Raw genomic sequence first — 9,342 nt, 5'->3', positions numbered from 1 at the left:
AATTGCAGCCTGAAGATGTGGAGAAGATCTGAGCTCCAGCAGGTGTGTGCGTGCCCGTGCTGGTGTTGGGCTGGCCGCGGTGTTCCCTCTGCTTGGACGTGTGCAAGCAGCTTCTTCCACCATGGATGGGATAGGCCCTGGATCTGTACGCTTGAAAGAAATCCCTTCCTCCCCTCAACGGTGGGGTTTGGAGGTTCATTCCAGTAACAAGGAACTGTGTACAGCAAAAGGGTTTAGGAGAGGGATAAGAGTGCAATGGGGGGTGAATATGATCAAATACACATATGTGTGAAATTGTCAAAAATAAAAGAATTTTTAAAAATTACATGGTGTAGTGTTTTCATGTTGGTTTTGAATGAGCATCTTTTTAATTTTTTATTTGTTTAATATTTTATTTTTATTTATTTGTTTGAGAGCGACAGACAGAGAAAGAGAGAGAGAATGGGCACGCCAGGGCCTCCAGCCACTGCTAACAAACTCCAGATGCGTGCACACCCCTGGAAGCGAGCCTCAAACTGGGGTCCTAATTAGGCTTCACAGGCAAGCACTTAACCGCTAAGCCATCTCTCCAGCCCTTGAATAAGCATCTCTTATAAGCAGAGAGACAAAGAGAGAGTGTGTTACTGGGGACTGAGCCCGACTTCATACATGTTAGGCAAATGCTGTACCTTTGAGGTTTTGTTATTGTCGTAAGGCTGGCCTCTAACTCACTATGTAGCCCAGGTAGACCTTGAACTTGTAATCCTCCTACCTCAGCCTCCAGAGTTGCTTGGATTACAAGCCTGTGCCACCATGCTGGCTCCAGAGGAATTTCCCAGTCCCTTACAGTGTTTGTCCCAGTGTTGCTATTTCACTTCACCTCGTATCCTCCTGGCTCATCCACCTTGCAACAGATCTTAAAGCTGAATTATATGAATTATACCACTTTTTTTGCTTTTTTGACGTAGGGTCTCATGCTAGCTCAGGCTGACCTGGAATTCACTATGTAGTCTCAGGCTGGTCTAAATTCACAGCAATCCTCCTACCTCTGCCTCCTTAGTGCTGGGATTAAATTGTGTACTACTATTCCTTGCAAGTTTTATTTTTAGAAGGAATGATAGCATAAATGAAGAATTTACAAATTTGCTTGGTGATTTTAATGAGTCATTAAAAAATCAAGGCATTAGAAAAACGAAAAAAAATTTTAAAAAATTGAGGCATTTTGATAAGCGTGCTGGATGACTCTACAATTTTGTTCAGACAACTGCAGAACCTGGAAAAGCTGTTGCTGCTATTGACGCATAACATACTGCTATTATTGGTCTTTTTATATAAATATATATACATATATATAATTTGAATTTTTAGAAACTTTAGCTGTGCTATCAACTTTGGAAAAAAAAAATCCCTGTTTACCATGTTGAGTTGGCATTGTACAGAAACTATCAGCCATATCGGTCTAGAAATGTTAAACTTAATTTTTTGCCATTTGTACAGGGGTAACGTACTGTATTAAATATATAAGGTCTTATCTACATGTGTTTGATTACAGAAACTAATAAAGTATTCTCTAAATTAAAAAAAAATCGAGACAGCTGGGCATGGGGGAACACACTTTAATCCCAGCACTCAGGAAGCAGAGGTAGGAGGATCACCGTGAGTTTGAGGCTACATAGTGAAGTCCACATCAGCCTGGGCTATGTCAAGACTCTACCTTGACAAACAAAACCAACACACAGAGAAGGACAGCCCACAGGTGCCGTGCGGTGTTGTTGGTGCTACAGAAAGTGGCTCTTCTAGGGAAGGTGTATTTCTGGATCTGGTCCAGCAGACATGGACTTTGGTCTTGTTCAGGATCAGGGCTGTTGGGCAAATAACATTACCATAGATTAATGTTGCCTTTACCATCTCGTGGCTGTGACCAATCACCCAACCAAAAGTAGCCTAAGCTGACAGTCCTGAGGGGAAGTTTGTTTCATCCTGGCAGGGAGAGCCTGGCAGAGCCGACACCGGAGCATCCCATCTCATCACAGCAGCAGGAAGGAAGGACGCTGAGTGAGCCTGGTGAATCCGCAGTAGGCCTGAGATAACGCCCTTCAAGCTCTGCTCCCAGCGGCACTCCACCTCCAGCAAGGCTATTTACCTTAACACGGGATTAGTAGATCCCTGGTTTAGTTTCAGGACACGATTGGCATGATCTAAACCCTGAGGTGGGAGGATCACTGTGCGTTTCGGGTTAGCCTGGGCTTCATAGTGAGATCCTGGATTAGAGTGAGACCTTGCTTAAAATAAAATAAAATTGCCAACTATAACTTTGACCACAGAGTAAATCTGAAAACAGGAGCTTGAAGATTTTTAGAGCTAATAACCAAATTTTAGAGGTGTGGACCCCTACATTCTGTTTTTTATGGTGCTAGGGATCAAATGCAGGGTAGACACTCTACCAACTGAACTACATCCCCAACCCATATGTTATTTTTTGTTTGGTTGGTTTTCGAGGCAGGGTCTTTCTACTGTAGCCCAGACTGACCTAGAATTTACTATGTAGTCTCAGGATGGCCTTGAACTCACGGTGATCCTCCTACCTCTGCCTTCCAAATGCTGGGATTAAAGGCATGCGCCACCATGCCTGGCTAATTTGCTTATTTATTTATTTTTTGAGGCAAGCCCAACAGAATAGCCTTTTTTTTTTTTTTATGCGAGAGAGAGACAGAGAGAGAGAGAGAGAGAGAAAAGGAGAACCTTGGGGCACCAGGGCCTCCAACCACTGCAACCAAACTCCAGATGCATGCGCTACCTTGTGCGCATGTGCAACCTTGCATGCATGCATCACTTTGTACATCTGGTTTACGTGGGACCTGGAGAGCCAAACCTGGGTCTTTAGGCTTTGCAGGCAAGTGCCTTAAATGCTAAGCCATCTCTCCAGCCCTAATTTAGTTTTTTAATTACTATACAAACCTGTAAGTTTCACTGTGATATTTTCATACATATTCCTTTGCTCTTCTCCCTCGCCCCAATTTGAACCTTTCTGTCTCCAGTATCCCCTTTCTACATTCATGTCCCGTGTATTCTATTACCCTTCCCACACCTCTCCCTAAAGACCTCCCTCTCTTTAGTCCCCTTATAGTTCAATGACCCATGTCCACATCTACGTCTACATCAATACACACAAATACAAACCAGAAGCTAGGACCTGATGACCAAAAAACATGCAATATTTGGCTTTCTGAGTCTAGTTTACTTCAAATTGGTAAATTCCAGATCTATGTGCTATTATTATTATTATTATTATTATTATTATTATTATTATTTTGGTTTTTCGAGGTAGGGTTTCATTCTAGTCTAGGCTGACCTGGAATTCACTCTGTAGTCTCAGGGTGGCCTTGAACTCATGGTGATCCTCCTACCTCTGCCTCCTGAGTGCTGGGATTAAAGGCGTGTGCCACCATGCCCAGCTGACATGCCATTATTTTTGAGACATGGACTCATACTGTACCTCAAGTTGTCCTGAAACTCACTATGTAACCCCCTGATTAGCCTTGAACTCCTAATGATCCTCTTGCCTCAGACTCCTAAGTGTTGGAATTACAGGTGTGAACCCCCATGCCTGGCTCTTCTACTCTTTTTTATTTGTTATTGTTTGTTTAATTATAGGAGCATAATAAGCATTGATAAGCCAATCTAAATTTTGTTTTTTTTTTCTTTTTTAATATTTATTTTATTTTATTTGAGAGAGAGAAGGGCATATAAAGAGAGAGGGGGCAGGAGCCGAAGATTGTTGCTAGAAAATTTTCAGTGCCAGGGATTGGATACCTTCCAGTGAGTGGTTGGCCAGGAAGGTCCCTGATGCCCCCAAAACATTATAGGCCATTGCTGAGGCCCTTGGTTTCCCATCAGGAGTAGATGGTAAAACCCTATTGCTGAAGACTCCACATACTTGGGCTGCAAGGCCACTGAGAACTCCTGCTGGAACTGAGCTGATAACCTCCTCCATGTAGACCAGCTGACAGAAAGCTGGAAGAAGCCATTCTGCATGTAGTTCAATGGAAGAAAGAGAAATCACCAGTGAAGATACTCAACAGTGGGCACTGCAAGCCTTATATTTGGCCAGCCTGGCCGAATGAGCCAATGGGTGCAATAGTGGCATGTCTGTCATGGTGGAAACCAACTGCCCTCTAATTGGACTGGAGGCCTGCTCCAAGGGAGGGAATACATCCCTGATACTGAAAACTTAAAACAGGGGTAGTCATGAGCCCTAGGGGTGTAAAGTCTGCTGCTGTCTGGATAAATGCATATACTATGCTTATCAAACTGCCCAGTAAGCACTTCTTTTAATGTTCATACCCTTATATTAATGCTACTCTCACTTTTGGTAGAGAACCTTCTCTTTTCAGATGGCAGTGACCTTGGAATGACTCAGAAGGCATCATGGTGATGGAAAGAAGTGACCACAGTGCTCAATACTGCAGTATCTCTATCATACCTTCCAAGGCTCAGGGTCTGATGTGGAAGAGGTGGTGGTAAGAATGTAAGAGCCAAAGGAAAGGTAGGATTCCTTACAACATGCCCCCCCCCCGACACAAAATGGCCTGGATAGCCATGACCCCACAGTGCCTGACACTACCTACACAAGACCATCATAATAGGAGGAAAAGATCATGACATCAAAATGAAAGAGAGACTGATTGAGATGGGGAGAGGATATGATGGAGAATGGAGTTTCAAAGGGGAAAATGGAGGGAGGGAGGGTATTACCATGGGACATTTTTTATAATCATGAAAGTTGTTAATAAAAATTTGAAAAAAAATAGACAGTGGATGCAACAGGACCTTTAGTGTCTGCTAATGAACTCCAGTCACGTGCACCACCTTGTACATGTGGCTTATATGCGTCCTAGGGAATCGAACCTGGGTCCTTTGGCTTTGCAGGCAAGTGCTTTAACCACTAAGCCATCCCTCCAGCCCAAGATTTTAATTTTCTTGTGTGTGTGTGTGTGTGTGTGCACACGTGTGTATGCATGCACATGTGTTCCCATACATGTGGGAGTAAGTGTGTACGTGTGTTTGTGGAAGCAAGGGGTCTACACTGGGTATATTCCCCTATCACTTTCCACTTTATTTTTATTTTTTTCAAGTTGTTTATTTACTGCACTCGAACTCAGACTCATGCTCCACTTTGTTGCATATGGCTTTACAGGGGTCCTGGGGCACTGAGCCCAAGCTGTCAGGCTTTGTAAGCAAGTGTCTTTAACTGCCGAACCATCTCTCCATCCCTCCACTTTATTTTGTTTTAGTATTTTAATTGAGTTATTTATAAGCAGAGAGAAACGCAGAGGGCCTCTAGCCACTGCAAACAAACTCCAGATACATGGGCCACTTTCTGTGAGTACTGGGGAATCGAAGCGCCTTAACTGCTGAGCCATCTCTCCAGCCCTCCTCCACTTTATTTTTGTGAGACAGGAACTCTCACTGAACCTGGAACTCATGGATTCAGCTAGACAAACCTAGCCAGCAAGTCCCGGGGATTCTCCTGCCTCTATCTCCCCAGCTGTGAGATTACAGCACCCAGCACCACACCTATCAATTTTTGTTGTTGTCTTTCTCCCCTTCCCTTCCCTTCCCTTCTCCCCTCCCTTCCCCTCCCCTCCCTTCCTCTTTCTTCCCTTCCTTCCTTCCTTCCTTCCTTCCTTCCTTCCTTCCTTCCTTCCTTCCTTCCTTCCTTCCTTCCTTCCTCCTTTCTTTCCTCCTTTCCTTCCTTCTTTCTTTCTTTCTTTCTTTCTTTCTTTCTTTCTTTCTTTCTTCCTTTCTTTCTTTCTTCCTCTCTCTTTCTTTCTTTTGAGGAAATGTCTTACTCTAGCCTAAACTGACCTTGAACTCATGATGATCCTCCAGAATTCTGGGGTTAAAGGTGTGAGCCACCTTGCCTGGCATATATACCTAGTATTTTTACATGAATTCCAGAGATCCAAACCTGGGTCTTCACATTTGCGCTGGAAGCACTTTTCCCACTGAGCCATCTCCCCAGCCCAAGAATCGCATTCTGAAGAGCCCTCGGTCTACAGGGAAGATGACAGAGAGCCAGACGCCTGTGTCTGAGGCTTTGGAATGGCTCTGAGAAGGCACTTCAAAGGGCTGCCTCTCACCTCCTTAAGAACAATGCTGGCACCCCAGGGAGACTGTGACTGATCTATGATCACTGAGCTGCCCCAGTCAGAATTCTCTGTCAACTGTCACTGTGCCTCAGAGATATTTCCCTCCTGTACTGATTAGCTTAATAACACATTTGCCGTGGTGTTTGACAGGGAGAGTGTGGAGCAAAGGGCCCTGAGGCCGTCCTGTGGGGACTGGACGCATTAGTAACACTGCTTGCTCTGACTCATCTCCAGGGCACAGGCCGTGCTAAGGAGAGTGCTTTTCCAGGCTCTTCAAGTGGGCCTGTGTTTCCCTGGGCACAGAAACCATATTTCATCATGACATAGTCTACCTAGAGTGAAATTCACAGATCCAACTTTGACATATGAGTTTTTTCAGGTTATTTTTGATATTATATATAAATATAAATATATATAATATCTTATATATATTTATATTGTATTTTTATTTACTTGAGAGAGGGAGAAAGAGGCAGAGAGAGAGAGAGAATGAGAATGAGCGTGCCAGGTTCTTTAGCTACTGCAAGTGAACCCCACACATGTGCATCACCTTGTAGAGCTGGCTCTACAAGGGAACTGGGGAATTGAACCCAGGTTCTTAGGCTTTGCAGGCAGGAGTCTTAACCACTGAGCAATCTCTCCAGCCCTTGGTTTCTGTTTCTGTTTTGTTTTCTGGGTTTTCGAGGTAGAGTCTCACTCTGGCCCAGGCTGACCTGGAATTCACTATGGAGTCTCAGGGTGGCCTCGAACTCAGAGATCCTCCTACCTCTGCCTCCCAAGTGCTGGGATTAAAGGTGTGCGCTCTCATGTAGCCCAGGCTGTCCTTGAACTTCCTAATCCTCCTGTCCCTGGCTCTCGGTATTGGAATACAGCAGTTACTCCCTTGTTGCTGGGATACAGAACCTAACCAGAAGCACCTCAAGGAGGGAAAAAATTTACTTCCAATCTCCACTTTCAGGGGGAAGTTCGTCGTGGCAGAGAAAGCATGGCAGGCGCTGGATGTCACATCTTTTCATCAGCAGGATGAAGGACAGTGAGCTCACTGGTACTGGCAAAGAAGACCTGCCCCCAGCAACACACCTCCTCCGCCTCCCAAAGCTCCAGCAGCTGGGGATTAAATATGAGGTTTTAAATCCTGCATGTTGGCCCATGCCTTTAATCCCAGCACCTGGGTAGAGGGATCACTGTGAGTTTGAGGCCAGCCTGAGCTAGAGCAAGACCCTAACCTCAAAAAAATAAAATAAAATAAAAATAATAAGGGATAACTACAAACACATGAGGCTATTGAGGAAATTTTACATTCAAACCATTACATGGGATTACAGATGTGCACCATCATGCCCAGTTTATTATGCCCTGAGTATCAAACCCAGGACCTTGTGCATCTCATCAAACACTCTACCCACTGAGCTGTACCTCCAGCCTTGCTATATGACTCCCTCTCATTTTCCCCAAGGTAGGGTCTCGCCCTAGCCCAGACTGACCTGGAATTCACTATGTAGTCTCAGTGATCCTCCTACCTCTGCCTCCCAACCTCTACCTGCTGAGCTTAAAGGCACATGCCACCTTGCCAGACCATGAATCTTTTTTAAACTTTTTATTTATTTATTTGCATGTGTGTGTGATTATGTGTGTGTGTGTGCATGCACCTGCCAGAATCGCTTGACACTGCAATCAAATGTTTGTCTGGCTTTATGTGGGTGGCTGGAGAATTGAACCCCTGGGCCAGCAGGCTTTCAAAGCAAACATCTTTACACACTGAGCCATCTCCCTAGGCCCTGCTGTATGAATCTTTATGCATAAACACCGTGGGGCCCCTGCTCAGACCCCTTGCAGCGATCAGAAGGGTCCCAGGCAGTGACTGTGAGGGTGACAGATTTTCGGGCCTGCTGGGATGTAGGCGAGGGGCATTGCCAGGGCATGGGTTCATCGGTGTCTGACTCCTCCGTCAATTCTCCCTGCCTTACTACCTTCTTGGAGCAAAGGACTATTCCACGGCATGGGTGCCAGATTTCTCTTTCCTGCCTCCTGGGGAGGGACACACATTTGAGTTGTTTCCACACAGGGGCTTGTGATGAGTTGAGGTGTTCTGAATAGCCACGCATATCTTCCTTCCTCTTGCAAAGATGCTTAGTCATGGAGTGACTCAGCGGGAGATATTACCGCTCAGGAATCCCTCCTGTGCAGGATTCTTTTCTACCTCAAACTTCAGGGACTGAGTCCCAGTTGCCCGAAATTCCAACCAGTTGGCAGTTGTCTGTAAATGACATGCCATGACAAAACTGTCCCTGGTGTCCGTGGAGAGAATTGTGAAGGGTTTCCCTTCCTTTTTGCTCCTTATATGCAATCAATTATTTTTAAATATATATATTTATTTGCAAGGAGTGAGAGACAGAGTAAAAGAGAGAGAATGGGCGCACTAGGCATCTTGCCACTGCACATGAACTCCAGATACATGTGTCACTCTGCACGTCTGGGTTTATGTGGATATTGGGGAATTGAACCCCAGTCATCAGTCTTTGTAAGCAAGTGCTTTAACCACTGAGCCATCTTCCTAACCCATATCAATGAATTCTTACTGATCCTGGGTAGTGAGTGTGCAAGAAGACGCATGCCTCAGTCTGTGGAAACATCAAGTCGTTGCAGGGTCTGGTGCAAGAAGAAGTAAGGGCTGGAGAGATGGCTTAGCGGTTAAGCGCTTGCCTGTGAAGCCTTAGGGCCCTGGTTCGAGGCTCAATTCCCCAGGACCCACATTAGCCAGATGCACAAGGGGGCGCACGTGTCTGGAGTTCGTTTGCAGTGGCTGGAAGCCCTGGCATGCCCATTCTCTCTCTCCTTATCTGCCTCTCTCTATATCACTCTCAAATAAATAAATAAACAAAAAATATATTTAAAAAAAAAGAAGAAGTAGAAATGAATCAAGCCAGAGATCTGTTATCCAAAATGTGAGTGATTGGTCCTGACAACCGGAGTTCTCTGTAGATGACGCTTTGTGTCACCCATACATTACTGTTTAGTATGACCCCACCAAAGGGGAAGCAGCACTGCCTCAAATTTAGCATGCTCGGCTGGAAGAAAGAGAGCCTGCAATCAAAGAGCGCAAAGAGATAATTTACAAAGGAGTGATGGGCGGGACGAAAGAAGCAAGAACGGTGTGGTGGTGTCAAAGATCAGCCCTCAGATGCAGCAGTAAGTCACGATGTCACTCCTC

This window comes from Jaculus jaculus, chromosome 9, assembly GCF_020740685.1.
Source record: "Jaculus jaculus isolate mJacJac1 chromosome 9, mJacJac1.mat.Y.cur, whole genome shotgun sequence".
Lineage (NCBI taxonomy): Eukaryota > Metazoa > Chordata > Mammalia > Rodentia > Dipodidae > Jaculus > Jaculus jaculus.
This window is presented reverse-complemented; position numbering follows the sequence as displayed.